At 47.2% G+C, this 27406-nt stretch overlaps 1 protein-coding gene across 6 annotated transcripts in view; it reads left to right on the forward strand.

The window, feature by feature from the left end:
* HDAC8 (histone deacetylase 8) overlaps positions 1–27406 on the forward strand; it is an 841291-nt gene that overhangs the window by 41574 nt on the left and 772311 nt on the right. The gene's annotated exons all lie outside the window — the stretch shown is intronic.

Here is a 27406-nt window from a genome sequence, read left to right on the forward strand (position 1 = left end):
ACTAGATGGACACTTGATAGATCACTTCTCGCGGATGACAAAGTGATGGTTCTAGTAAGTACGGGAATAACCGAGTTTTTTTATTTTAATCTTGGTTCTACCACCGTACAAATGGTTTGGGAATCCTTTAAAGCTAACTTAAGAGGCTTGTTGAGCTCGCAAATGTCATACAGGAGAAAAATGCGTAAGAGAGAAGAAATAGATGATATTAAAGCCATAAAAGACAAAGATTTGGATTTACAAAGGGCTGCTTTGATGGACAGGGAGAGGATCCCCAAATTTGAGAGAGAACTGTTGGAACTACAAGCAGCGTTCAGCGCAAGGTGCGATAAGATCAATAAAGAAAAATGGGAAGCTAGTAGGCTGAAAAATTTTGAGTATGGTGAAAAGTGTGGAGCCCTTCTTGCCTGGAAATCAAGGGCGGATAGGGTTAGGAATAATATAAGGGCTGTAGTGCAAAGGGATTCTGGCCTATTAACTTCAGAGGATGATTTGATTAGAGATGAGGCGATGGGGTTCATGTCTACTCTATATCAAGAGGATACTAGAGTTGGATTGGGCGAGATAGATGAATGGCTTAATTTGGTTAATCTGCCTCAACTGACAGAGATAGAGAAAATACACTTAGTTAGCGAAATCAGAGAGGGTGAAATTCTAGAACAATTAAAAAAAAATGAGTAGAGGGAAAGCTGCTGGCCCGGATGGGCTCCCGATAGAAATTTATTCTGATAACTCTGAAATAGTTGTTCCCGTTCTGAAGACACTTTTTAATAGTATTCTTTTAAATGGAGAGCCTATCCCCCCATCTTGGTCGGAGGCTACTATAACTTTGTTAGTTAAACCAAACAAAGATCCACAAAAAATGGAGTCGTATAGACCAATTTCATTGTTAAATTCGGATCTAAAAATCTTTTCAGGGATATTGGCCACTAGATTGCCGAGATCCATTAAAACAATTGTACACCCCGACCAAAGAGGGTTTATACCAGGGAGGCAGCTCAACGAACTCACGTTTCAAGTTTTAGGAGCAATTGATTATGCTGAAGTAAAAGGGCTCCCGCTGGCCATTGTAGCAATAGACGCAGCCAAGGCCTTCGATCGGGTGAACTGGGGGTACCTTTGGGCCTCTTTGAGGAAGTTCGGTTTCCCTTTATTGTTCATTGAGGCAGTTAAATCCTTATACTCTGGACCTCGTGCAAAAGTCCTAGTGAATGGGGGGCTATCGGATTGGTTTAAAATTACTAGGGGTACAAGGCAGGGTTGCCCCTTGTCCCCATTATTGTTTGATCTTTATATAGAGCCTTTTGTTTGTACACTTAGAAGTGATAACACAATTATTCCTTTTAAAATCGGCGAACTGGAGTTGAAAACCGCACTGTACGCGGATGATCTCTTATTGTATACGTCTAATCATGTTGAGGCAATTCCACGGCTTTTTGAACTAGCAGAGGAATTTGGAAGAGTCTCGGGGTATAAAATTAACAAGGAAAAAACGGATATAATGGGTTGGAATAATTTAATCCCGATAGAAGGGGCTAAACAAAAAATCAGATACTTAGGAATTTTTTTGACTCAGAAATTAGCTGATATTTCTAAAACTAGTTGGTTGCAAGTTGTTAAGGAAGTAAGTAAGCTAATGGTGAGATGGGGAAGTATTCCGCTTAATATTTACGGGAGAGTAAATCTCGTTAAAATGATCATCCTCCCCAAAATAACGTTTCTTTTTAATACTATCCCTTTATTATTTAATTATAAGGACATTGCCTCTCTGCAGGGAAAGATTAGTTCATTTATTTGGGCCACCAAAACGCCTAGGATAGCGTGGAAGAAATTGAGGAGGGGTTTGAATATAGGGGGATTGGCTCTACCTGACTTGTTAATATACTGCCATGCCTTTCATTTTAAGAATTTTAGAATACTGGTTAATAAATTGGACTCTTCTTCACAAGGGCGTCTTTTTCAGGCTCTACTATATGACCAACCACAAGGTCTTGAGAGTTTTCTTCTTAAATTTGGAGACCAAAATTTTTTTAAAAAGGTCCGCCTCAAGATTCTATTAACAGCACTTAAAAATTGGGGATTTATTCGGAAAACTTTCGGGATCCCCTATTTCAATCAATATGCCCCAATTTGGGATTCCCCAGGCACTCCTGAATGCCTTTTAGATCAACTATCTCAGCCTCTTAAAGTAGCAGGGATCAAAGTATGGGGAGACCTGTGTTGTGAGTTTGGGCTTATGGATTGGGAGTCTCTAGCAAACCTAACGAATGGATCCCTAACCAGGTTTAAGTTTTATCAACTGTCTGCGTGGTGGGTTAGACAATCTCGGGGACTGACAGTGGATTTCCCAATCTTCGATTCTATTTGTAGGGTGGGAGGTTGGAAACGGGAAGTCTCGTTTTGGTATCAAACACAGGTTGGTTATGGGGATAGTTTAATATTTGAGATAGAGAAACTTTGGGGCAATGGCCTAATAGGGAATACGGAGGAGATACAAGAAATTTGGAGAGACTCGTTCCGCATGTCTCAGAGAATCATTAAACCCGCTAATTTGAGGAGAAACCATTTGTTTACAGCTTATAGGGTCTATTGGACTCCGGCAAAACTGTCCCGGGTTTCATCTAATAATTACTTTTGTCCAAGATGCAAATTTTCGGCAGCAGATGACACCCATATGTTTTTGAATTGTCCCAGGATTTCCGGTTACTGGGGGTCTGTATGCCGTTTTTTAGAAGAGCTTTTAGGTGTACCAATCATTAGTTGTCCCAGATTGATATTTTTTGGTAGTATACAAGGATATAATACAAATATTGCTGCACAACTTGTGTTTTATGTGATCGTCATTGCCAGGAGAGAAATTTGTAGACATTGGAAGTCTGAGATTCCTCCTAAATTTGCTGATTGTTTGAGGAATATTATATGGATTAGCCAGTCAGATATTGCATGTGATCAAAGAAATTCGGAGACACTTTGGTCTCCTCTACTGGCCTGGTTAAAGAAAGTCTGATGGGTCCAATGATTAAGCCAGGGGTCTGTGGTCAATCCTTTCCTAGCACCAACGTGATTCCCAGTGGTAAACGGAAATGGATAAGGAGACAGCCCTTCTCTGGGGGAATCCGGCGGCTGCACATAGGCCCCGAGGGCAGGAATCGAAATGGTCAGTGTGGAGGGCCCGGATAGTTCCCATCTAGAGCAATCTGTATCTGGCGTATGTATGAGGACAAAAAAAAAAAAAAAAAAAAGCATAATCTTCAAATGATAACATTGATATTGTGTTAATTTGAGAATTTAAATAGTGCAAAATCCCAATGCATTTCGGGTTCAAAAACCCTTCTTCAGGGTAATATCCAAATTGTAGAGTTGCGTCGATGACGTTCTTCCGTGTGAAACTACAACAAAGAATAACAAGCAAAGCGCATATGTAGTATTCACAATAGAAAAGTAAAAAGGTACAATCAACGAGTTTGTAAATAGGATTTGCACATGTCACCAATACTTTAAAAAAACGAGTGCATAAGAGAATTTGAGGAAGTAAAACACAAGTGAGTTGCCCGTAGACTGAAGGAAAGAACCATGTGTTTAGGCGTAAAAGAGGACACTGTGTACCAGAATTTTTTTTTTTTTTTTTGCAAAAATTTTATTAAAACAATAAAGCAGTTACAAACATGGGCCTACAACCACCAGGGCCGGCCGCTAGACTCAGAAAGGATCGTACATTAGTTAAAGCAGTAGGCGACACCTGGGGCCCAGCCCCGTAAATGGCTCAGGATAGCTCGAGAGAAGCAGGAGACATACATTTAACATTAATAACAACAAAAAACAAAAGGCGAGGCATACGGGCAAAAAGCGTGTGTCAGGCTACATCCGGGGGACTCTCACTCCAAACCTTCAATTAGCTATCAACAGGAGGGAGTACTGAAAGATCGGGGGGGGGGTAACGGGAAAGGAACATCTATATTCGATTATTACAATCAGTCGCAAGGAACCATCAAGGGTCAGGGGGACAAGGCAATATCGGTGTCCACTAGGGGGGGCGTACAGATACCCCCACGATACACGTTCCATTGCCCCCAAATTCTACCCCATGCCCCGGGTTTACCGCGGGCCACATATACCGTCTTCTCCCTGAACATACACCAGTCCATGTTTTCCTTCCATACTGACACGGTGGGTGGCCGCTGGGAGCCCCAAAGCTGCGCTATATCCCTCTTAGCAATCATGTAGCCCAGGGCCGCCCACCGAGTCTGCGCCGCATTATAATCATTGGGCTCCCACACATTCAAGACACAGCGACGCACCTCCGGCAGCAGCGCCACCCCGGTGACTTGTCCCATGACCCCATGAACCCGACGCCAGTATTCCGCCACCTCCCGGCACTCCCAAAGGATATGGAGAAAGGTGGCACTGAGCCCACACCCCCGCTTGCAGAGCCCATCTTCCGAGAATCCCATCGAGACCAGACGGGGGCCCGTCACATACACCCGGTGGAGAATCTTTAACTGGACCAGGCGGAGACGGGCTGGAATGGCGACTTCCTTGGGGGACGATAGTGCGGACTGCCAGTCCTCGTCGTCTAACTCCACCCCGTCCCCCGTCCACGTCTCCCGAAGGCGCACCAATAGGTCAGCCCGATTATTAATGAGTTTTTTATAGATTAAGGAGATAGTACTGTCGGGAACATGACCATCAAGTATGCGGTCCTCGAGGGGCGAAGAGGCCGGGATCTTGGTCCCCTCCTCAAAGACAGAGAGCAGGGCATGCCGAACCTGGGCGTATCGGAAGAACTCCTTTTCCGTGAGTTCGTATTCGCTCTGGAGCGCCGCGAAGGTCTTAACCGCGCCCTTCATCCATAAGTCTCCCACTCTACTGATGCCAATCGTGTCCCAACGGTCAAACCCCTTCGTTGTCCAGAGGCTTCCCAGTCGGTCGGAGGCAAATAAAGGAGTAGCGCATGTCAGTCGCTCACTCCAGCCCATGGCTACATTGGCCGCCTTCCAAATCCGTACCGCGATCTTAGTGGGGCCCGTCAGGGTCCGTCCAGCCGAGCGGGAGTAAAGCGCCCTGTTATAGTTACCGCCGGGAAGCAGGAATTTATCCATCTCATACGCCGGGTTCAAGCCAGGCGCATACGTGGCATGGTTAATGGCTGATAGCTGTGAGGCCCAATAATACCTGCGAATGTCGGGAAGCGCGATGCCCCCGTCGTACCAGGGGAGAGTGAGTTTGGCCAGGGCGATACGCGCCCGTCCATCCCACACCAGTCTCCTCTGCAGGCTCTCTACTTCCCGAAAGTAGGCCACTGGAATGATGTCGAAGGAGTTCTGAAGTGCATAGAGGAACCTGGGAAGGGACATCATTTTAAACAATGCGGCCCGACCCAGTGGGGACAGGGGCAGCCTACACCACCGAGCCGTGTCCTCCCTCAAACGCCGAAGTGGAAGCAGGAGATTGTGCTCATAGCGAGCTACCGGGTCCAGCGAGATGTGTATCCCCAGGTATTTAAAGCCGGACAGAGATATTTGGATCGGAAGCCGAGGCGGCAGGAGAGGGGGGCCACCGGAGATAGGATAGACACAGGATTTAGACCAGTTAATCGTGAGACCCGAATTTCTCCCGTAGGAAGTCAGAACATCGAAGAGAACGTTAAGCGACTGCCGCGGCGAGGTAAGATACAGGAGGATATCGTCAGCATATAACGAGACCCGATCCTCAAAGCCCGGGGCCCACCGGATCCCCCTGATCGAGGGCTCCCAGCGGAGCCAAGCGGCGAGTGGCTCCAGGGCGAGAGCAAAGAGCAGAGGGGACAACGGGCACCCCTGCCTCGTACCCCTACCGAGAGCGAAGGGCCGAGAGACCCGCCCATTAACCACCACCTGAGCCATGGGTCCCGTGTAGAGAAGCTTCACCCAGCCAAGAAATCCCTCCCCAAAGCCGAATCTGGTCAAGACAGCCCAGAGGAATGGCCACTCGATGGTGTCAAAGGCCATCGTGGCATCTAAAGAAACCAGCACGGCCGGTTCGGAGAGGTACTCTGCCCTGGCGAGGGCGCCATGGAGTCGCCGCAAGTTGAGGGCGGTGTTGCGATGTGGGATGAAGCCGCATTGATCAGGATGAATCAGATCGCAGATAACGCTCAACAAACGATTGGCAAGGACTTTAGCCAGGATTTTAGGCTCTGCATTTAGCAGTGAGATAGGCCTGTAAGAGGCACAGCGGTCCCGTGGCTTACCTTCCTTGGGGATCACGACTATCGTGGCCAGTCGCTGGTTGACCGGAAGGGAACCGGCCTCAAGGGACTCCTGAAGCATACGACTGAGGAAGGGAGCTAGTTTATCCGGGCGCAACTTATATAATTCGATAGGTAGACCGTTGGGACCCATGGCCTTGCCCGAGCGAAGGGACCGAATCGCAGTCGCGATTTCATCCACCGACAAGGGAGCGTCCAGCTGCTCACGGTCCTCGGCAGAAAGGCCAGGCAAAGCAATGTCCCTCAGGAGAAGGCGAGAATCTTCCTCATCCCTATCAGTCACCGGGGAGTACACAGTCCGGAGGTGGTCGGCAAAACATTCCACAATCTCACCAGGCTCAGTCACACACACTCCATCCGAGACACGCAACTCCGGGACCACACGATTCACTCTCTCCTTCTTGTCCAGCCACGCAATCAGCTTTCCCGCCTTGTCCCCGGCATCATACAACCGACCCTGCTGCTCCCTATACATAGTTTTGGCAGCGTCGGTGACAAGAGATCTGTATTCAAACTGTTTCAGGCTGAGGGCATGGAGCCCGTCCGGAGTGACACCCGCCTCCAAGGCCGACTCCAGCCCCGAGATGTCAGTCTCCAGCTTCACCACCGCCTCACTCCTGAGCTTCTTGGCCACTACTATCTGGGAGAGGGCGTGTCCGCGGATTACGGTTTTAAAGGCTTCCCACAGGGACATTGCAGACAACACAGACCCCTCGTTTTCAAGAAAGTATCGGTCCATAGCTTTAACCAGACTCTCGCGGGTCGTGGGGTCTCGCAGGTACCACGGGTTAATGGGAGCGATCCGCCCTGCAGACCGCGACTCGGTGTCAAAGAGAAGCCACAGCGGGGAATGATCGGAGATACCCCTCGCCAGGTGCCCGACCTCTCGAATTCGACCCGTCTGCGCCGCGGGCATAAGGAAATAGTCTAACCTAGAAAGACTCCCATGTGCCCCAGAGTGAAAGGTGTATTGACATTGGGTCGGATGCATTAATCGCCAACTATCCACCAGGCCGAAGGTCTCCAACAGACCGCCTAGCCAAGCCTGGGCAGCGGGGAGGGCCCTGGGTGGGTGACGATCCAGGTCCCCCGAAACCACCGAGTTAAAATCCCCGCCCATAAGCAAAAGGCCATCCGGAAGTTCAAGCAGCAGTCGACCCAAGTCCGCGAAGGTGGAGTTCTGGAGGCCCGGTGGGATGTAAATTGAGACCAGGGCAAGGGGATGCCCCTCCCACCTCCCAGTCAGACAAACATAACGCCCTCTGTCATCTGAGACCACCCTCGTGATCTCCAACGGAAGTGAGGATCGCAGGAGAATGCCCACCCCCCTGGAGCCAGTTGTGAAACCAGAGTGAGCCACGAGGCGGTATCCCCCCCTGTTCATTGCATGGCAGACATTGCCAACCAAATGCGTCTCCTGGATAAACACCACATCAGGAGTCAGACGACGCAAATACTGCAGAACCACACCCCGTTTGATACGGTCCCCCAACCCATTGACGTTCCATGACATCAGCTTCAACCCGTCCCCCCCATCCCCTCCAATAGATCAGAGGTCCCCCCGCAAGCAGCACAAGTCCCAAAGGTGGCAGAAAATCAATACCTCGCCCTGCAAACAAAAACCACACTACAAAACAACCCCTCCTTCCCCCCCACCCCCCAACTCCCCCCACCCTGCACCCCTGCGGGCCAAAAAAACCCCCCAAATTGCAGTGTGCCTGTCGCCCAACTAACCCCAGTCTACAAAAAGACCCCGGAGGAGGAGAGGGACCCGTCCCCGCCCGCCCCCCATACAGGTACTAGCAAAACACACTGAACCAAAGAAGTACAACCCAGCTGAGCAGTGCAAATTGGCAAAATCAAGGACCAAGAGTCACTCCAAAGGGGACCCGTCACCGTTGGCACCCGCAGAGGGCCCGGGACGGCCACCTCTGTCCGGCAGCGAGTCCAACCAGTCACTCACGGCCACAGGAGAGTCAAAGAAGGCAGTCCGATCCTCATGTTCCACTCGGAGTTTGGCAGGGTAGAGCATAGAGTACTTTAGGCCCAGCTCACGAAGACGACGTTTCACCCCCTGGAATCCCATCCGCTGTTTCTGGACAAGTTGAGTAAAGTCCGGATAAAAGTTAATGGATGAGTTCTCATATCGAACCGGGCCATGGACCCGCGAGGCCTGCAGAATCGCATCCCGGTCTCTGTAGTAAAACAGTTTGGCCACGATAGGCCTCGGGGGGGCCCCCGGCCGTGGCCGCCCGCCCGGAACTCGATGAGCCCGTTCAACGGCAAAAAATTTACTCAAGCCCGCAGGGGTCAGCTGTTGGAGGATGAGTTCCTCGACCAGGAGGTCAACCGGGCGGTCGTCGGAGGACTCCGGTACGCCGATGACACGGATGTTGTTGCGTCGGGCCCGTCCCTCGAAGTCCTCCAGCCGCCGGGCCATCTGCTCATTGACCACCTTGATGTCGCCGAGCGCGGCCTGCAGGTCCGCCACATCCGCACCCAGGGTGGAGGTCCGCGCATCGAGAGTTTGAACCCTCTTGTTTGTTTTGGAGAGGTCCGCCCGTATTAAGGTGACATCAATCGCCACCGTATCGATCTTGCGGGCCAGGGCCTCGTATTGCGTGGCGATGGTCTCCCTGATGCCGTCAATGGCGCCCATGATGTCCTGTAGGGAAAGTTCCGAAGAGACGGATGTGCCACCACCGGCGACGTCTGAGGGGGGACCGGCCGTTCCAGGAGAGCCTCTGCCCTGAGTATAGCGGTCCATGTTGTTGGTCTGGACCGATCCTCCACGGAGGGAGGATTTAGTCTTGCGCCCCTCGGGGCCCCCCTTGCCCCCCATGAGGCCACGGACTCCGAGGGGGACCGCCGGACAAAAGTAGTTGGGATACCGGCCCTGGAAACCAGCGCCTCACCCGAGGCCACAGTACGACGGTGCGGGGGGACACAAGGCGATAGGCACTCTAGTGGCAGGTGGTGACAAAGCCTTGTGCAGAGGTCAGGGAAACACCCCGCCACCTCAATCGCTCCACCGGCCAGCCCCCCGAGGTCTGAAAGTGAAACCGAAAGTGGCCGAGCGGCCCCTGGCACCGCGCCGCAGCCGTTGTTGTTCAACTGCGAGACGGCCCCACGGCTCACCTTCGCCCCGGGCACCTCCGTCGGGTGGGTCCCAAAAGTTCAAACAACGATAACTCAGGATTCCCGGGTCCGATTAAATTTCTGAAAGGAGATACGTGCTCAGCCGGTCGTCATCTCCCAGATTCCATAAACCAAATCAGGATATTGTCAGGATAAATTCCGAGGAGCAGCGAGGGTCCGGGGAGCCCTGTGCTCACGCGACCATCTTGGATGCGCGCTAGGCTCCTCCCCTTGTGTACCAGAATTGAATAATCATGCATTTGTGAGACGAGCGGAATAGGTATGTAGAGGTGTAAGCCCCAAAAGTCCAGAAAAAGGTAATCAGAAATAATCAAAGCAGACTCTACAAGTAGAGAATCATAATGTATAAAAGTTAAAACTGGCAGATAGGATGAGTAAAAGCACACCTGTTTGAGTGAAATGACAAGAAGAAAGAGAGGTTTCCATTACTATCACCGCACTCCGTGGACAAACGTTCGGTGAAAACGGAGGCCATAAAGTGAGAGAGATTTGAATCTGTTAGTATCCCATGGAACGGAACTCACAGTGGAAAAATGAAAAGAAAGAATGAAAAGAAATGTGTCTTACCACTTGACAAAGGGACAGGACTCGGAGCTAAGGATAGAAAAGAGAATAATGAAAAATGCCTGATAAGCGTACAAGACAAGCTAAATGTCAAATTAGCAACATATGTGGAATGAGGGTTCTTACCACGTCTAACAGAACTTCAACTTCTTAACGCAGACACGTAGACTTATCACGCGGATTTTCTAATCCTAAAACGGGAAGGGCCGCGTTTAACCCGGGTGGGGCTTCTGTGGCGTTGGGTGTTTCAAAAGAGGGCCAGGCGTGACTTAAAACTACAAAGCAAACCAAAAGGAATTACAAGATATGTAGATTGTGTTCTACAAGGGAAACAATATTGAACGTGAGTTCAGGGCCTTCCGGACCGGAGTAGGAGTTCTTACCGCGTATAACCCAAACAGCACGACGAGGATGCCGAATAGTTCCGCAGCGGAACGAGTGACGCAATCACGTGCGCTCACGTGGTTATAATGTGTTTAGGATTTAAAGGGGTAGCTTATCTTTTAAACGCTCGTATACCAAAACGAAAAGTGAAGTACAAAACTTTTTTGGTCAAAGAGTAACTTACATGCAAGAGCAGAACAGCAAGCACCAATGTGAGAAATTAAAAGTCCTACATTTAGTGAGAGTAAAGACGTGTAAGGAAAAAACCGAACGCACTCAGTGTTGTCTTAAAATTGATGTTAAAGTGGCATTGCAAATGCTGTACAGAGATGACAAAAGAAGCATGAATCCATGTGAGACGAATAAGTCAATATAACGGGTTCTCTATCTAAACGGCATTGTTTATTGGAAACAAAGTAATTAATGGTGATAATTTAAACCCCCTGGCATGATGGTACCTAGATACGTGATCCAAAATGTTTCTCTGCGAGCTAAAGAGGTCTTGGAATCTATGTCAGGAGGCTCTCCGCCTCTGGACATTGCTGGAACATCAGTGCATATCCCTTATGGTTCAACACCTGGCGGGTTCTCTGAATGCCAGGGCGGACAAACTCAGCCACAGGTGCATGATGGATCATGAATGGCGTCTTCCCTCGGTGCAAGGTCTCTTTCAACAGTGGGGAGAGCCTTGGTTAGATCTATTCGCCGCTGAAGATAACGTGCAATGTCAGCAATTCTACGCGTTGGAATTTTCAAGACGGCACTCGCTAGGCAACGCTTTTTGTCGTGAGTAGAGTTGTGGTCTTCTATACACCTTTCCTCCTATACCACTTCTGGCCAGAGTGCTGAAGAAGATCAAGCGCGACCGGGCCCAAGTCATTCTTGTGGCTCCGGATTGGGCACGAAGAGCCTGGTATCCCGAGCTGCTAAACATGGCCATCGATCCTCCTATCAGACTGCATCTTCTGTTGCAGCAGCAGGGGACGGTCCTCCACCCGTATCTGTCCAGCCTCCCCCTCCTTGCGTGGAGAATGAGCGGCGCAGTTGACATCATTTGACTTACCTCCCGAAGGCTGCAATGTTATCTTGGCAGCCAGGCATCCCTCCACTAAGACAGCATACGCCTGCAGATGAAACAAATTTGTGGCATGGTGCACAGCAAAGGCTGTGGATCCCCTTTCTACCCCTCTTTCTGAGGTTCTCTTGTTCCTCTTGTCTTTGGACCAGCAGGGCTCTGCTCTGGGCACTCTGAAGGGCTACCTCTCGGCCTTTTCTGTCTTTCTTAGGCTTCCTGATCAGCCTTCTCTTTTCAAGTCCCCTCTTGTAAATCGCTTCCTTAAGGCCATTACTCATCTTTTTCCTCCTGGTCCCTTCGTAATGCCCCGGTGGGACTTGAACTTGGTTCTTACAAATCAAATGTGCGCTTCCTTTGAGCCACTACACAACTGTCCTCTAAGGCTTCTGACCTTGAAATCTGCTTTTCTGGTGGCCATCACCTCTGTGCACAGGGTGAGTGAGCTCCAAGCACTTTCTTCTAAGCCTCCTTTTATGGCTGCTCATCCGGACAAGGTTGTCCTTCGAACTCATCCGTCCTTCCTTCCCAAAGTGGTTGCACCTTTCCATCACTTTGTCTACCTTCTTTCTGCCTCCGCATCCTTACAAAGGAGAGGCTCCACCGTCTGTATCCAAAACATGCACTTTCCTTTTACTTGGATCGCACAAAACAATTCCGGATGGATGACCAGCTCTTTGTTGGCTACGTGGGCGCCAAAAAAGGTTGGGCCGTACACAAACGGACAATTTCCAGATGGGTTGTTTTGTGCTAAAGCTTGTTATTTCTTTGCAAAGAAGGAACCTCCAGTGGAGTTGCACGCCATTCCACCAGGGCGACGGCAGCTACCACTGCTTTGGGATGGGTAGTCCCCCTTAAAGATATCTGTTAGGCAGCTACGTGCGCATCGCTGCACACATTCACAAGACACTACTGCCTGGACAGCCAAGTCCAGAGAGACGGCTTCTTTGGCTGTTCTGTTCTTCAGGACTTCTTGGTGTGAACTTAGTTCGTAGACCCACCTCCGGGGTTGGTATTTCGGGGGTATCTATTCTAAGGTAAGGAATCTATAATTAACTGTTTTTTTCAGATGAACAAGTTACTTACCTATATCTTCATAAGAAACATAGGTTAGTTATAGATTCCTTACCGCCCCACCCATTCTTCCCGTTCTGCGAACTGACTTCTAGGGTTAAGGACTTCCTTTCAGGGCCCCAGTTTTGTGCACCAGTGGCCAGTGTCTTGCATGGCTCTTTGGTTCTGGTGTGGAAGTTGTGTACAGAACTGATGTCAGCGCGCGAGGATGGCGTCTATGTAGCTACCGTGACATCACCCCGGCGACCACGATGCCAACGACAAACTTGGAGCCGACCGACGCCACCTTTCGATGCACAGGGGTACTGCTGACGAAAAACTTTCCATATCCAGTCTGACGCCTGGGGGTAATTCTAAAATAAGGAATCTATAACTAACCTGTGTTTCTTACATATAAATTGTTACCGAAGGTAAGTAACTTGTTCATATGTCTCTTTCAGATATATTGTTATCAAAGGTAAGTAACTTGTTCATTAAGTCAATTAAGTATTGCAAGTCATCCAATGTGAGGCCATTTACATCAGCTGATTCTGTTACCCAGGTTCACAAAGGGTTATTGGGTTGATTTTTCCATGTGGTATTTAGATTAATTCAACTATTCTATCCATCTTTTTTTTGTATACTTCAGTCTGATGCCCTAAGTAAGATGGATATGCTCAGACATGGGTTCCTGTGCTTTCTGTTCCATTAGAACATAGCTGCACCTGACTGAGAACCCCCAGTTAGGGCAAAACCGCTCTTGGGTTGCTTGTATTCCTCTTAAGGGAGTACCTGGACTGAGCCTACTAGAGCAGGGTCAAGACTAATTTGCATATGGATGGGTCTGAACTGAAGTGGCATTATGTGCAAAAACACAATAAACTGGGATGCGGCCCTAGTAATTGCCAGTGGCTGAGATTAATTCAAGCATCCCATCCCTCACTTTTTGAATACTTCTGCTGCTCAAAGGGAACATCAAGAGTATACCAGTCTTGGAGGTAGTGACGGGTTCTTACTGTTACTATTTCCTTGTGCTAAAAAAGGGCAGAGGCCTTCGTCCTATTTTTGATCTTCGCCCTCTAGATGCCTACCTGCAGACAACAAATTTAAAAAACTGACAATGGAGCGAGTTCTGGCTGACCTGGGTCTGGGCAGCTGATTGGTTTTCTTGGACCTGCAGGACGAATACTTTCATTTGCCTATCATGCATTCCCACATACATTACCTGAAAATTAATGTCCGCTAGAAGCATTTTCAGTTTGCTGTACTTTCCTTAGGCCTTACCAGGGCCCCTCTGGTGTTCAGAAAGGGAGGACAGTAGTTGCCACCGATCTTTAAAGGTTCAGGATACCAATTTTCCCTGACTAGTAGTTGAAGGTGGGCTTGTCACAGCAGTTGTAGACCACTGCCAGACATTGTTGAATCTTCTGGCACTGTTGGGTTCCTCGTTTAACAACTGCTTCCTCGAGGCTTCCCTTTATAGTAGTTACACTAGACACACTGCAGTTGAAAGCATTTTCTTTGTCACAACAGGAAATTAATTGTATGATTTTAATGTTTCAGCATCAGTCCTGGGTTTTGGTGAGAGTCGCTGTGAGGCTTCTTGGCCTGCTGGTCTCACGCATCTTGCTTGTCCACTTTGTCATGTGACATGCATGGGCTCTATAGTGGGATCTGACTTAATAGCAGGTTCAGCACAGAGGAAACCTATTAAATGTTATCCAGGTATCAAAGGAGACTGCACTAGATCTGCAGTGGTGTCTGCTAGACTGCAATTGACCAGCAGCAAATAACTCTTCCTTCCCTACCCAGAGCTGACAGTGGTGACGGATATGTCCCTGCTGGGCTGCAGAGGTCAACTTGGAGAGGTAAAGCTCAGCAGACTCTAGTCTCTGGTAGAAACTCGATTCCACATAAATTAATCATAGTTATGTGCCTGGCACTGAAGGCCTTCCTGCCATCCATCAAGAAAAAGCTGGTACAGGTTCTCATAGCAAACACCAATACAATGCGGTACTGGAACACACAGGGCAGAGTGGAGTTCTCGTCATGTGCCAAGAGTTTCTGCATCTCTGGAGTGCCAGAGCACCTCCCTGATCGTAAACTACCTGTTATGATCTTTAAACGCCAGGACCGACAAACTCATTCATGTTTGAATCACCTGTTTTAATAAAGTTCATTAACAGTTTGATGCACATGTTGACTCCCAAGCCATTGTAATTTGCAAAGGGGACTTAATTTAGTCCTAACCTTCCCCACGTGTACCATCTTTGAGCCAATCTCTATATGCTCATTTTTTCTTCTGAATTTCATAGCCAGTTCCATAAAGCGCAACACTCATCCCGAGGGAGACCACGGCGCTAAAAAACATAGTTGAGTGTAGGCGGGGAGGATTTTAGATTGCAGTTTGGTAGCTGGGAAATAAATGTGTTTTTAGTTTTTTTTTTAACATTAGGTATTCTTCAGTCAGACGTAGTTCTAGAGGAAGTTTATTCCAATTGACCGCTGCTAATTTTGAGAACGATCGATCACCCGTCCTAGCTTTGGTCGTATGCTTGACTGATGCCAATGCCTGATGGCGGGATCTCAGATTACACAAAGGAGCGTGAAATTTTAGTTTCCCCTGTAGAATTTGAGGGCCAGTTTTATATAGCGTTCTATGTGCAAAACACATAAGCTTAAAATTGGCTCTTTGACGTACAGGTAGCCAATGTAGTTCTTTCATGCAAAAGGTGGCAGAACTATATCTACTCTTATTGCATATGAGTTCAGCAGCTGCATTTTGGACTACTTGTAATCTAGTGAAAAGGTAATCGGCCATGCCCATATATAATGCATTACCATAGTCCAGATTGCTCACCAGAAGTGCCTGTGTCACGGTTTTCCTACAGTTTAAAGGAATCCATGGGAAAAGTCTTCTAAGAAGTTTTAGAATGGTAAAACTTTTTCCACATAGTGAACGTACTTGGTTCTGCATAGACAGAGCATTATCAAAGATAAAACCCAAATTCTTGGCGGCCAGCCTAGGTTCGGGAGCAGTTCCCAGAGCCTGGGGCCACCAACTGTTGTCCCAAATTGTCTGAGCTCCTCCAAACAGTAAAATCTCTGATTTTCCGCATTGAGTTTTAAACAATGTTCAGACATCCAGTTTGCTATTTCAGTAAGACAATTGATAAGGTTGTCCTTAGTATCCACTTTTGTCAACCTATCAGACAAAGGAATTATCAATTGTGTGTCGTCAGCATAGGAGCATATATCCAAGCCCCATTTCCTGCTGATATCTGCCAAAGAGGAGACATATATATTGAAAAGAGTAGGACTCAGAGTAGCTCCCTGTGGTACTCCATAATCAATGCTCTTAGCAGTGGAGGATAAGGGTCCCATTTGAATTATCTGGGTTTGATTCTTAAGAAATGATGCGAACCATGCTAAAGCATTTGAGCATAGTCCTTTTTCGTGCAGAATTCGCAGTAGTTTATTATGAGATACGGTGTCAAAAGCCGCTGTAAGATCCAAAAGGATCAGTGCCACAGCTTTACCCTGATCGACTAGAGACCTGATGTTATCTGACACAGCTAGTAAAGTAGCCTCGGTACTATTGTTAGCCCTAAATCCGGTTTGTGAAGAATCAAGTAAGTTATTGGATTCGATAAAAGTCGTAAGTTGTTTGTTAACCAATTTCTCAAAATTAATCAAATTATAACTTCCTGAATGACCAAATGAAAGGAGAACCACACAAGGTATATATAAAATATATGGATTTATTAATAAACACTCTCTACTAGCCTCTTTATGAGATTAGAGAACAAGGTACACAATATTAAAGCAATAGAACAACAGTAAATAGCACAATCCACAGTGGGCCCCAGGGGGAGACCAAACCATATATTAAGAAAGTGGTATAACAACCACGACTTGACTAGACACAGTGCCTAGAGCACGTAGAATCGCTGGGACCACAAGCAACCACCCAAGGTAGTGACACAGGGGAGCCACGGGGGACGCGTGCAGTGTGAGAACACAGCCGCGAGCTCCGTACAATCCTTCAGGAAAGTCGCGTTTGGGATTTTAAAGAATAAGGACACATATGAGAGGACTTTGAGCAAACCCTTTTAAACTTAGAAGGTTTTAGGCCAGCACCCATATGAGCACCGGAGTACTCGTGTTACCTAACCCAGGGAAGCCGGGTGCATAGGTGTCAAATGGTGTCGGGAACCTTTGTTGTTTTCAATGGCGTGATGCTGCAAAGTGATGCTGCCGTGAAGAGGAAAAGTGTCCAGTGTGATCCAAGCCTGGATCGGAGCTGAGGGGACAGAGTCTGGGTCACTTGCCGGTGACCAGGGGCTCGGCAGACGAATGCCCACCGATGTCGGGTGTTTCAGGTGCGAAGAGGTAAAGCTTGACTCTGCAGCCACGGGGATCAGGAGACATCGACGACAACCAAAGTCCACAGGCGAGCTGTCCCACGAAGGATGTTGAGTGCTAGGGGTCAGTGTCCGGATTGGAGACCAACAAGCCTTGGCAACTGCAACCCACACGGTTAGAGAAAAGATGCTTCGGTGAGGACCAGCAAGGTCCTGGGGACTCCCCAAGCTATGCAGAGGCAGGGCACGTCTGGAGCAACCAGGAAAGCCCACAGAAATTCAAAGTTACCTTCACAGGGACCCACAGGTCGACTGACCAGGGATCGCGCAGGGACCTCGAGAGGAATCACAAAATATCAGCCCACGGAACACTTGTGGAGTGTAGGCTGGTAATCTTCAGTGGAAACACTGCTCGGGGTATGGACTACAAGTAGCCCAAAGCACAGCCTCAGGGATCACCAAAAAGCATATGCTGCTGCAAACGTTCACGGTGTCCAGGGGTACGGGTTGCACGGTCCCTGTGAGGGCTGCGGGTCTAAGGTTTGCTGAGAGCACTAGTCGGCCTCAGGGAAGCTTAGGAACCCACCTCCTGTGTTGCTAAATCTTTGGAGTCTTTCAGGAGCTGCTTGGATGCAAACCGGTCAGATGCGTTTAGGTGCCTGCCTTGCAGGGGAGTAACTCCTTTACTCCAAGGGAGATTCTTCAGTTGTCCAGCAGAGTGTAGATCATCGAAGGATACTTGGTTTCTATAGCAGAGTTTATTCCAGGTAATATCTAAAGTCCTGTAGTCAGGGGTTCCTAATTTATACCCAAGGAAGGGGTGGGACAAACTCTGGGGACCCACCTATGGGAGGGTCAGGACAGAGGGGTGGCTACACCCATGTCCTTTGTCCAGTTTTGTGCCAGAGCAGGGGCTGATAGCTCCTGCAACCGGTTTTAGCTGGACTGTGCACAGGGACACCAAATGTGCCCCCAGTGCAGACATCAAAGCACTCTTGGAGTGCACCTACCCAGCCCCAATACACTAAAGCCTGTCTGGGAGGTGGTCACACCTCCCTGTGACAGGAAACCTATTGTCCAGCCTCCACTGCTGGAGTTTCGTCCAGCAGCAGGAGGGCAGACGCGTGTCTGTGGCTGGCAGCATCCATCTTGTGATGTCAGGGGCGAGAAAGCTGGTACCAGGTGTACCGGTGTTGTCATATTTCTCCCTCTAGGAGGCTGGAATCATACCTCCCAGGTGGGAGGTATGATTCCAAGGTGTTTGACACCAAACACGACATGTTTCCATGCAGCCGTTTTAAAGTTAGCATTTACCCCAAGGTTATCATGCACTTAAGAGTATATGGTTGGCTGCATCACAAACAACCCAGGAATAGAGGTTGCGAAGGCTGCAGAGTGGCTCTGCTCATGCAGGAGCACCCTCTCACATAAAACCCAGCACCCTGCCTTCAGGATTGATATGGCCTGCCATAGGGGTGACTGATAGGTTTATATGTGCAGTGATATGGATAGATATAGGGCACCTATATCTAAGTAAGGGATGTATACACCACCTTACATAAGCTGCTGTAGCAGACCTGTTGTGTCATTTTGAATGGTCTCCCAGGGGTGGCATAATACATGCTGCAGCCCCTGAGAGACCTCTGGGGTACCTATGCCCTGGGTATATAGTATACCATATACTGGGGACTTATAAGGGTACCCCAGAGTCCAATCTGGAGAGTAAATAAAGTACATGCAATCAATTTAGAGGAGAAAGCAGCTAGGCTGGGGTCCTGGATAGCAGGATCCCAGCCAGACTAAGTCAAAAACAGTGAAACATCAGCAAAAAGTGAGGGTAACTATAAGAAGCAGATCCTACTTTCCTACAGCTCTGGACTGGGTGAGGAGAGTGGGGTACTCTGAACTTCTGGCCCATGAGCATTTGCCCTCCGATCTGGCTGCCTCTTCAGTAGGACCTCCTGTTGCAGCAACAGGGCAGGGTCCTGCACCTAGGCCTGCACAATCTACACCTCTATGCTTGGGGATTAGTGGCAACAATTGCCTTCATTTGATCTCCCTCCCGAAGTTGTAAATGTCTTTCTGGCAGCCAGGTGCCCTCGACTAAAACCATCTATTCAAGACACATGGAGAGATTTGTTGTCTGGTGTTCTTCTCGAAATCTCCAATCTTTACAGGCAAAGTTGTGTGATATTCTGCTATGTTTCCATATGTGCCCTAAGCTGGGGCCTAAGCCAAGATGTGCTCACCTAAACTTACCCAATCACGGGCCGGAGCGACTATAATAGTTTATGAGGTAGGGGTCTAACAACTCCTTCCTGTTTTCTCTGCTCTGCACAGCAGGTAGGTATCCTTCACTTCATGGGGATTTAGAGGGATCAATTGTGTGTGACCAAAATCTACAGCATGCCATATTCCTTTCCATTTGCTTGTTGTCTTATTTAGCTCAACTTGTTGAATGGGCAGGAGTTTGTGGATTTAAACTCAATCTTAGATATAGTCAAAGTGGATTATGGTCTGAATTAGGAACCAAGATGGTAGTCACTTCTGTTAACTGGAAGAACTACAGATGGTAAAGGATGGCATCAGTGCCGGGCCCTGATCTTATTTAACCCATCAGCAGCCTCGATACTTGTCTACCAGTGAATTTTCCTTCAGTTTTGAGAATATCTCTATTTCTGCATGGTTTCTTAGTCACCACTGGAGCAGAGTGCAGCATTCTTCCTATCAGGAAGGCCTGTCCTCCAAGGCCTGACATATTTTGACCTTGTTTTCTACTGTCTCATCTAATCCTGAGAACCACACTCTATCCCTCAGTTGGGCTTTGGTTTTAAACCAAGCACACATAAGATGCAAGGGGTCTGATCAGAACACGAAACTACAGAGTCATATTAATCCTTTGTAATCCTCTAAAAACAAGGAGAGAGAAACAAACAGAAAATACAAAAATCTCTGTTTAATGGACGGAAATCCCTCACCCACAATGTGGTGGCATACTTCATCATAGGGTTCCTCCTCACACAACTAACATCTGGGTTATTGGTGTGGGCTACAACTCTCACAAGACTGGAGATCAGCTTTTGGAAAATGCCTCTGAGGATATTCCTACTGAGCTGTTTAGTGTAGGTGAAGTTGAGCAGAGTGTAATAAAGGGCAGTGAAAAAGTGATTAAAAACTCTGTGGACAATATCGTAGCTTTAATGGATGTTACCGAGGCTCACACTAAAAAGAAGAAGGAACAATTGGGATATGACTTCACCCTACCAATGATAAGGGGTTCACATGTTTTGGCCATTCTCAGTAACCCTACCAAGAGGTGGCATTCTTCAGGACCCAAATTCAAAGTCTTATCATTCTGCAAGTAAAGTTATATAGTAAAAATGACTGAGAGTACAAACGCTAGTCCCTAATGAATGTGGCTTGACCACTGTTGCCAATATCTGCAGTATCAGGATATATAGGCCTTAACTCACGAACCAGTTGGCACAAAGGAGCAGGACTTGCCAGGAGTCCACTGCCGATCAAATCGGTCTGTCTGTAGGCTCATCTTTGCAGTTGGCCACAACCTTCCTTGCTTGCAGTCACGCATACATACACTACACATTAAGACTACCCCATATCACCCTCCCTATAACAAAACACTAGTCACTCCTATAATGTCTCATTTAACAACACCACAACAACACAATGGAATATATTTTATATTAACCATGACAGTGATACAGTTTAACTCAACACATAATCCTGGAAGCTAACCGGTAATCATCATAACCTGATACTAATACCTTTCTTTTTATTACCATCCTCCATCGAGTCCCTTGTCCTGGATGCCCTCCATGGAACTATGCACCGTTGCTTGTCCACTTCCCACCATACGTACCTTCAGCCACTTTGAAAAATAGTCAGTAAGCATTAATGCATAAGACTCTCAACAACACACATAGGGGATTCAAAGAACGTGCCAACGTATCACTTTTATTGCAAGCACAACACTCCCTCACTCTTCTCTCTATGCATGCATCAATTCCAGGTCAATGGAATTGTTAATGAATTTTCCTTTTTGTACTAGACATTCCACTGTGCCCCATATGTCCTAAATCCATTATCCTTCTATATAATCCTATTGGCGGTGCAATCTTGTCACCTCAAGTCAAAACATTTCCAGCAAATGCCAAATCCCTCTGTACTTTTTACATTACATAGAGTCTGGCTGCTTGGCAGATGACACATTTTGGGGTCTCAAACTCCCCTTCTTTTAGACCATTGTAATTTAGGGTCAGAGTCTTTGAGATTTTATGTATGGGTTCTGCCTTGTTTGAAGTGGACACTTCTCTTTTTCTTCTTTCCTCATTAAAGACCGTCTGCCAGAGCAGGCAAGACTCCGAATCTGATTGTCCCACAACACAATTCATGGGAGTGACCATAGTTCACACCTGCATGCCAGCCACAGTGATATGTCCATCAAAAGGTTAATAGCAGACCCCCAGCCATACTCTTTATTATTCCATTATCAGCCTCATCTCCTTTCCTGCGATGTATCCAGGCCCCTTCCTTATGATCTATCACTGATTCAAAGAGCAGTCTTTTGAAGAGTAAAGGGAGTCTCTTTCTTTTTCCCTTCAGTGTGTGTCTCACCCAGCTCAAGGAAAGGTTGCAATACACAAATCTGTCTGGGGGGATTTCTCTACTCCTCATGTCTTCAACAGACACGCCTGGGCTGCCCTAAATGGAACCCTGGATCCTCCGTGTAATGTACTATTGCATGCACGCTTACTCAGTGTACACTCCCAGCACACTTACTGTCCAGCACTTACCTCCAGACATTGTACCCTTACATGTACATACATATGCATTCAGCACACACACTCCATCTGCGTGCACTGTTCAGCACTGAAGATTTGCTATATTTAACTAAGGTGTGCCATTTGCAAACACACACACTCACCATGTGCGCTCTGCAGAACACTGCACCCTACATGCATTGTACATCACACAAGCGCACATACACCCAGTTCATCCACTAACCACACATGCACTGCACAGTGCTGCTGTATCCCTGTACTGTACCCTTCCCAGGCACACATACATCCAGCACCGAGTCACTACTAGAGCACTGTGCAGCACTCCACATCTACCTGATATAGGACAACAGATGAGTTAAGCACACAGCAGCAGAACCTTAAACAGGTGACTGAGCCTGTAGGACTCACTCACTTGATATGGGGTAGTACTGATCACTATACGGTATGCTGCCACCATCGAGCTTGTGCTACTTAACTCCTGCCGAAAGGCAATAGCATTCCACCACTATGAGGGTAGTGCTTTGGGTGCCTCTCCTGGTCCAACAACACCACAATACATGAAACAGGCCTATGTCATGCCACACACACATTATTTATGTATGCCTATGGCAAAAAAATCAGCATTAAGCAACAGTACAGGTGGGCATTCAAGGCAGGGGTACACATCTTTTTTTATTTTTATTTTATTGTTGTATTTATTAAAGTTTACACAATAATAAAAGACATCTCTTGCTTCTTTAGTCCAGCGACATGGAAAGTACATAATATAATGTGTGTAATAGAAGCGTTAACATAAAAAAAGAAAAAAAGATCCAATTGTAAACATATAAGAACCACAGTAGTGTCTTCAGAAAAACACAATGGATATGTCTATGCATTATACATATATTGGTACACATGTCTGGTTGCTTACTCAATCTGAGACCAGGTAGCAGTCATGTCACAGCAGCCAGTATTCGCAGGCACGATGGAATGTCTGCCGTGTCAGTCACCTAATCAGAGGTTGGTAAGGCCTTTTCCGCTAAGTATGCTTGATACAATCCCCAAAGGTTTTGGGGCGACTCTGGGGGAGATGTAGCTCACTATACAGTCCTGTCTGTGTATTGCAGTATAACATTTCTCATGACCACTCCTGTATTGTGGGTGAGGGGCCGCGCGTCCAGCGCATTTCAATTCTACGCTTTGCGATTAATAAACCCATTTCAACCAATCTTCGAATTTCCTTCTTTATTTGCTTAGTATAACCTAATAGGGCAATCAAAGGATCGGGGGATGTAGACACCTCAGTGATGTCACTCAATTCCTGGAATATCTGCTTCCAATATTTGGCGACTGCAGGACATAACCAGGCCACGTGGAAAAATCTGCTGGGCCCACTCTACACCTTTCGCACTTAGCTGTCCCGCGCAACCCATACCGAAATAGACGTGCGGGCATGTAATAAACTCTTTGTAAATATTTAAAATGGATTAGCCGATGGCGGCCGTTTAAGGAGACCCGCTGCATTGCTTAGCAGCATTGTTTCCAAGTGTTGTCGTCTATAATCATATCAAAATCATTTTGCCACTCCAGCCTCGACTTTGTATAAAAATTCTTGCGGTAGTTTTGAACTACTCTGTAAATATTAGACACCAATCTACAGGGGGACTCCGATTTTAATATTAATGTGAGTGGAGCTACCTTCGGTGGCTCCACCATTTCGTTGCCTAGGATCTCTCGCATGGCATAACTCACTCTATGATACTGGAATTGTACTAATGGGGTGGCTTCATGACTTTCGGCCTCTACATCTGCCCACGTGCGTACTCTACCTTCCAAGAAGAGGTCGCCAGCTTTAGTGATGTTATTAGTCTTTAATGCCTTGATTGCTGCCCGATCCCCACTCATAGAGAGCCAAGCGCAACATTCCAGCGGGACAATTGGGGAATATAATATATTGCATGACTGTCTCTTCACCAGGTCATGCCACGGTTGCACAGTGGAATTAATGGAGTCAAGGACTCCCGTGCGACGATTGGGAAAGCAAAACAAGCGAGTGGGGAAATTAGCGGGGGCGACAGCTACCTTTTCAATGTGTAAGTGTGGAGGGTCCAATTGCTGGTGTATTCAATGAAACGCATGGGAGCTTTGTGCTACTCTATAATAAAGATCCATATCTGGGGCTCCCAGCCCACCCCGACTATAAGGTAGGGCAAGCACCTTCCACTGGACTCGTGGCTGCTTTCCCGCCCAAGCCAATTTCGTTAATATGGAGGTAATGGTTTTTAAAAAAAATAGCTGGAAGGACCATGGGTATATTTAAAAAAGAAACAAGAACCTCAGGAGAACCACCATTTTCATCAGCGATATACGCCTGAGCAAAGAGATAGGCAGTCGTGTCCAGCGATCCACATCCTCCTCAAGTTTAGTAACTGCCCAGCCATAATTTTCCCTGAAAACTATCTCCGGGTCTATGTGGATCTGCATACCTAAATATCGGAGTGGGTCTGTAGACCAAGTCAATGGAAAATCCAACTCGAGGGGGGTCGTGGACCTGGTCAAAGGAAATATTATGGACTTGTTCAAGTTGATTTTTAATCCAGAAAGCTCCTCGAATTGGACAACTGAGGACCGGGGACAGATTGACCTCTGGGTTTCCATGGTATTCCCTAAGTGCACATGCTAGGGGTTCTGCCACTATGGCGTATAGAAGAGGGGACGGTGGTGCCTCTAGATATTTTAACGGGAGCAGTAACTATATCTCCTATTCGAATTCTAGCAGAGGGAGAGTTGTACAGTACTGCTATCAATTTAAGAAATATTTCACCAACCCCCATCCTTCTTAATACTGCCCCCATAAATGCCCATTCCACAGAGACGAATGCTTTTTCTGCCTCCAAGAAAACTGCTGTAGCTCTAACCTCTGTTTAACATGTTGGCCTGTTCCGTAGAAAGTGAGCAAATTGTATGTTAGGTTCCGGCCTGGAACAAATCCCGCTTGTTCCGTGCTAGCCAATTTCGGAACTAACGGTGCAAGGCGATTGGCTAAAATCTTAGCGTATATTTGGGTATCTATGTTTAATAATGATTGTGGGCGAAACGAGGAGCACTCGTCCGGGGGCTTACCAGGCTTCAGTATAGTAACTATCATGGCTTCCCTCATTGATGGGGGCATCACTCCTGATTCGCTAATCTCTTCAAACAGTGTCACCAGGTGGGGTACTAAAAGGTCCCTAAATTCCTTGTAGAAAGCCACTGTTAAACCGTCCAGACCCAGGGCACTTCCCAAGCGCATATTCTGTAAGACCTCGTGTATTTCCCAGGCCTCCAGTGGCCTCATCAGGTACTCATGATGTTCATTTATGAGCCAGGGTAGCTTTATGTGTTCTAGGTAGTCCTAAATCATGCTAACATCTGCATGTGCACGGGAGCGATAAAGTTCCGTATAGTACTGTCTAAATTGGTTTGCTATACTTTCGGGGTTAGCCAACAGCTCTCCCTCATCAGACTTAACTGCCGTGATCATTGAGGACTCTCTCCAATGCCGTGTTAACGCTGCAAGCATGGCTCCGGGGCATTCCCCCTCCCCGTAGCTTCTGGCAACTGCATATTTCCTCATATGTTTAACTTTACTGTCTTCTACTTTATGATACTCCTACAGCATCTTTTTCAATTCTTTGTCCCTATTAGCTGCCCCATCTCGTCGCAAATCCGTCTCCAGCTCCGAAAGGCATTTTCCAGGCTTTCTAGCCTGCCCCTAATAGTGCGTAGCACCCCTGAATGTTTAGAAATTGCGATGCCTATAATGTAAACTTTAAAAGTTTCCCAAACTGTGGAGAATTTAGTAACTGACCCTACATTGTTTGCAAAAAAGTCTTCTATCGCTTCAGAAATATCGACTTTAAAGGCATTATCAAGCATTATCAAGCAGCGAATAGGGGGGGAATCTCCAAGTGAACAGGGCAGGTCGCTTCTGCGAGCTATGCAGCACCAGTAGTATGGGAACATGATCTGATAGTGTTCGGGGATGAACCTTAAAGTCCCTGACCTCCGGGTATAAACCTCTCGTCAACAGCCAATATTCCGTTCTTGTGTGTAACTCATGTGGGGCAGAGTAGTGTGTGAAACCCCCTTGCTACGTAAATCGTGTTCACCAAATATCTACCAAATCTAGGCGTACTATGCAATCCGCAATAGATTTTGCTGAGGCCGAAGTACGGCAAAATGGACCTCATGATCCGTCAAATGTTGGTTCTAAGACACAATTAAAATCGCCTCCCACCATCATCGGCAGTGTTGTATCTATACAGGGACTTGTAAAAAGGGTCTGGTAAAACTGCGGACTATCATAATTAGGCCCATACACATTTATTACTAGCTTCCCCCTGCATCTGGAGATGGTATACCGCCCCTCTACATCAGCTATAAGCGGGTCTATTTTTATTCTTGATTTCTGATTGACCCACATGAGCACCCCTCTGGCGTGGGAGGAGAACCCCGAAGCATGGAAGGAACCCTGTAATACTCTCTGTGTGAGGAACTTACTATCTATTGGTAAATGGGTTTCTTGCAACAGGGCTATGTCTATAGCGTGTCGTTTTAGATATGCCAATCCCGGTTTGATCTTCCTTACGGAAACATGGGCCACTCCTACCTCAGAGCCGGACTGGGTGACAGCACTGCTTCCTGGCTACTCACTGGCTGCCTTGCCTAGACCAGGACATTTGGGTGGAGGCATTGCAATCATATATAGAGCTGAATATAAGATTACATTTGATTCAGCACCTTTGTCTGGGGCTAAAGCTATGTCATTTAATATCAAAACAACAACAAGTTCTCCTTCCCTGGTCTGCTCCTTTATAGACCACCTGGACCTAAAGCCCCTTTTATACAAGGCTTTCTAACTTTGTTGGAGTCCTGTTTAGACACTTCCTCTTTCACTATTTTAGGTACTTTTAATTTTCATTTAGAGCTTTTTACAAATCTCTCGACCAGGACACTACTCGATAATTTGGAAGGCTTCGGCCTGTCCCAGATAGTTGAAGGCCCCACACATAAAGCGCTCCACACTCTGGATGGCATCTTCACCAATCTTGCCACCATTGAAATTGACAAGATCTTGCCACTTACATGGACAGACCATAGGGCAATATTCTTTAGTTTATCTGCCTTTCAGAATCCATCCTGGGTAAAGCGCCTACCACCAACTACCACTCGCTCCTGGCGGAGCATCAATTCTGACACCCTAAATAATCTGCTAGGTAACAAAGTACCACTGCTTACAGGTGATTCTAAACCTGGAACCAGACAGCTATGACTATTGGATTAGATCCGCTATTGATCAAGTGGCTCCCATAAAATTGATCAACCAACGTAGGTATAAACCTACCTCCCCCTTGTACTCTGCAGAGTTAAAAATTCTCAAATCCAAATGTAGATGTGTAGAACGCATATGGAGGTCAGACTATAGTGTAGAAGGTAAAAACAACTACAATCAGGTTCTTGTAGAATATAAAGTTGCTAATATTAGGGCAAAGATGACATTTTACACACCCAAAATTGAAATGTCAAAGAACTCCACTAAAGAGCTCTTTAAGACGGTTTCTCTACTATCCAAACTACAACAGGGAAATCAGTTTAGCCCTGATCAGACCTTATGTGATAAAATGGCGTCTTTCTTTCAAACCAAAATTCAATCTATCTATAGGGAACTAGAAGGGACAGGTCCTGCCCCCCAAACGCCACTTCTGCTTGGACTGGAGGAAGGGTCAGCAAGAGGGAG

Source organism: Triturus cristatus, chromosome 10, assembly GCF_964204655.1.
Source record: "Triturus cristatus chromosome 10, aTriCri1.1, whole genome shotgun sequence".
In the NCBI taxonomy this organism is placed as follows: domain Eukaryota; kingdom Metazoa; phylum Chordata; class Amphibia; order Caudata; family Salamandridae; genus Triturus; species Triturus cristatus.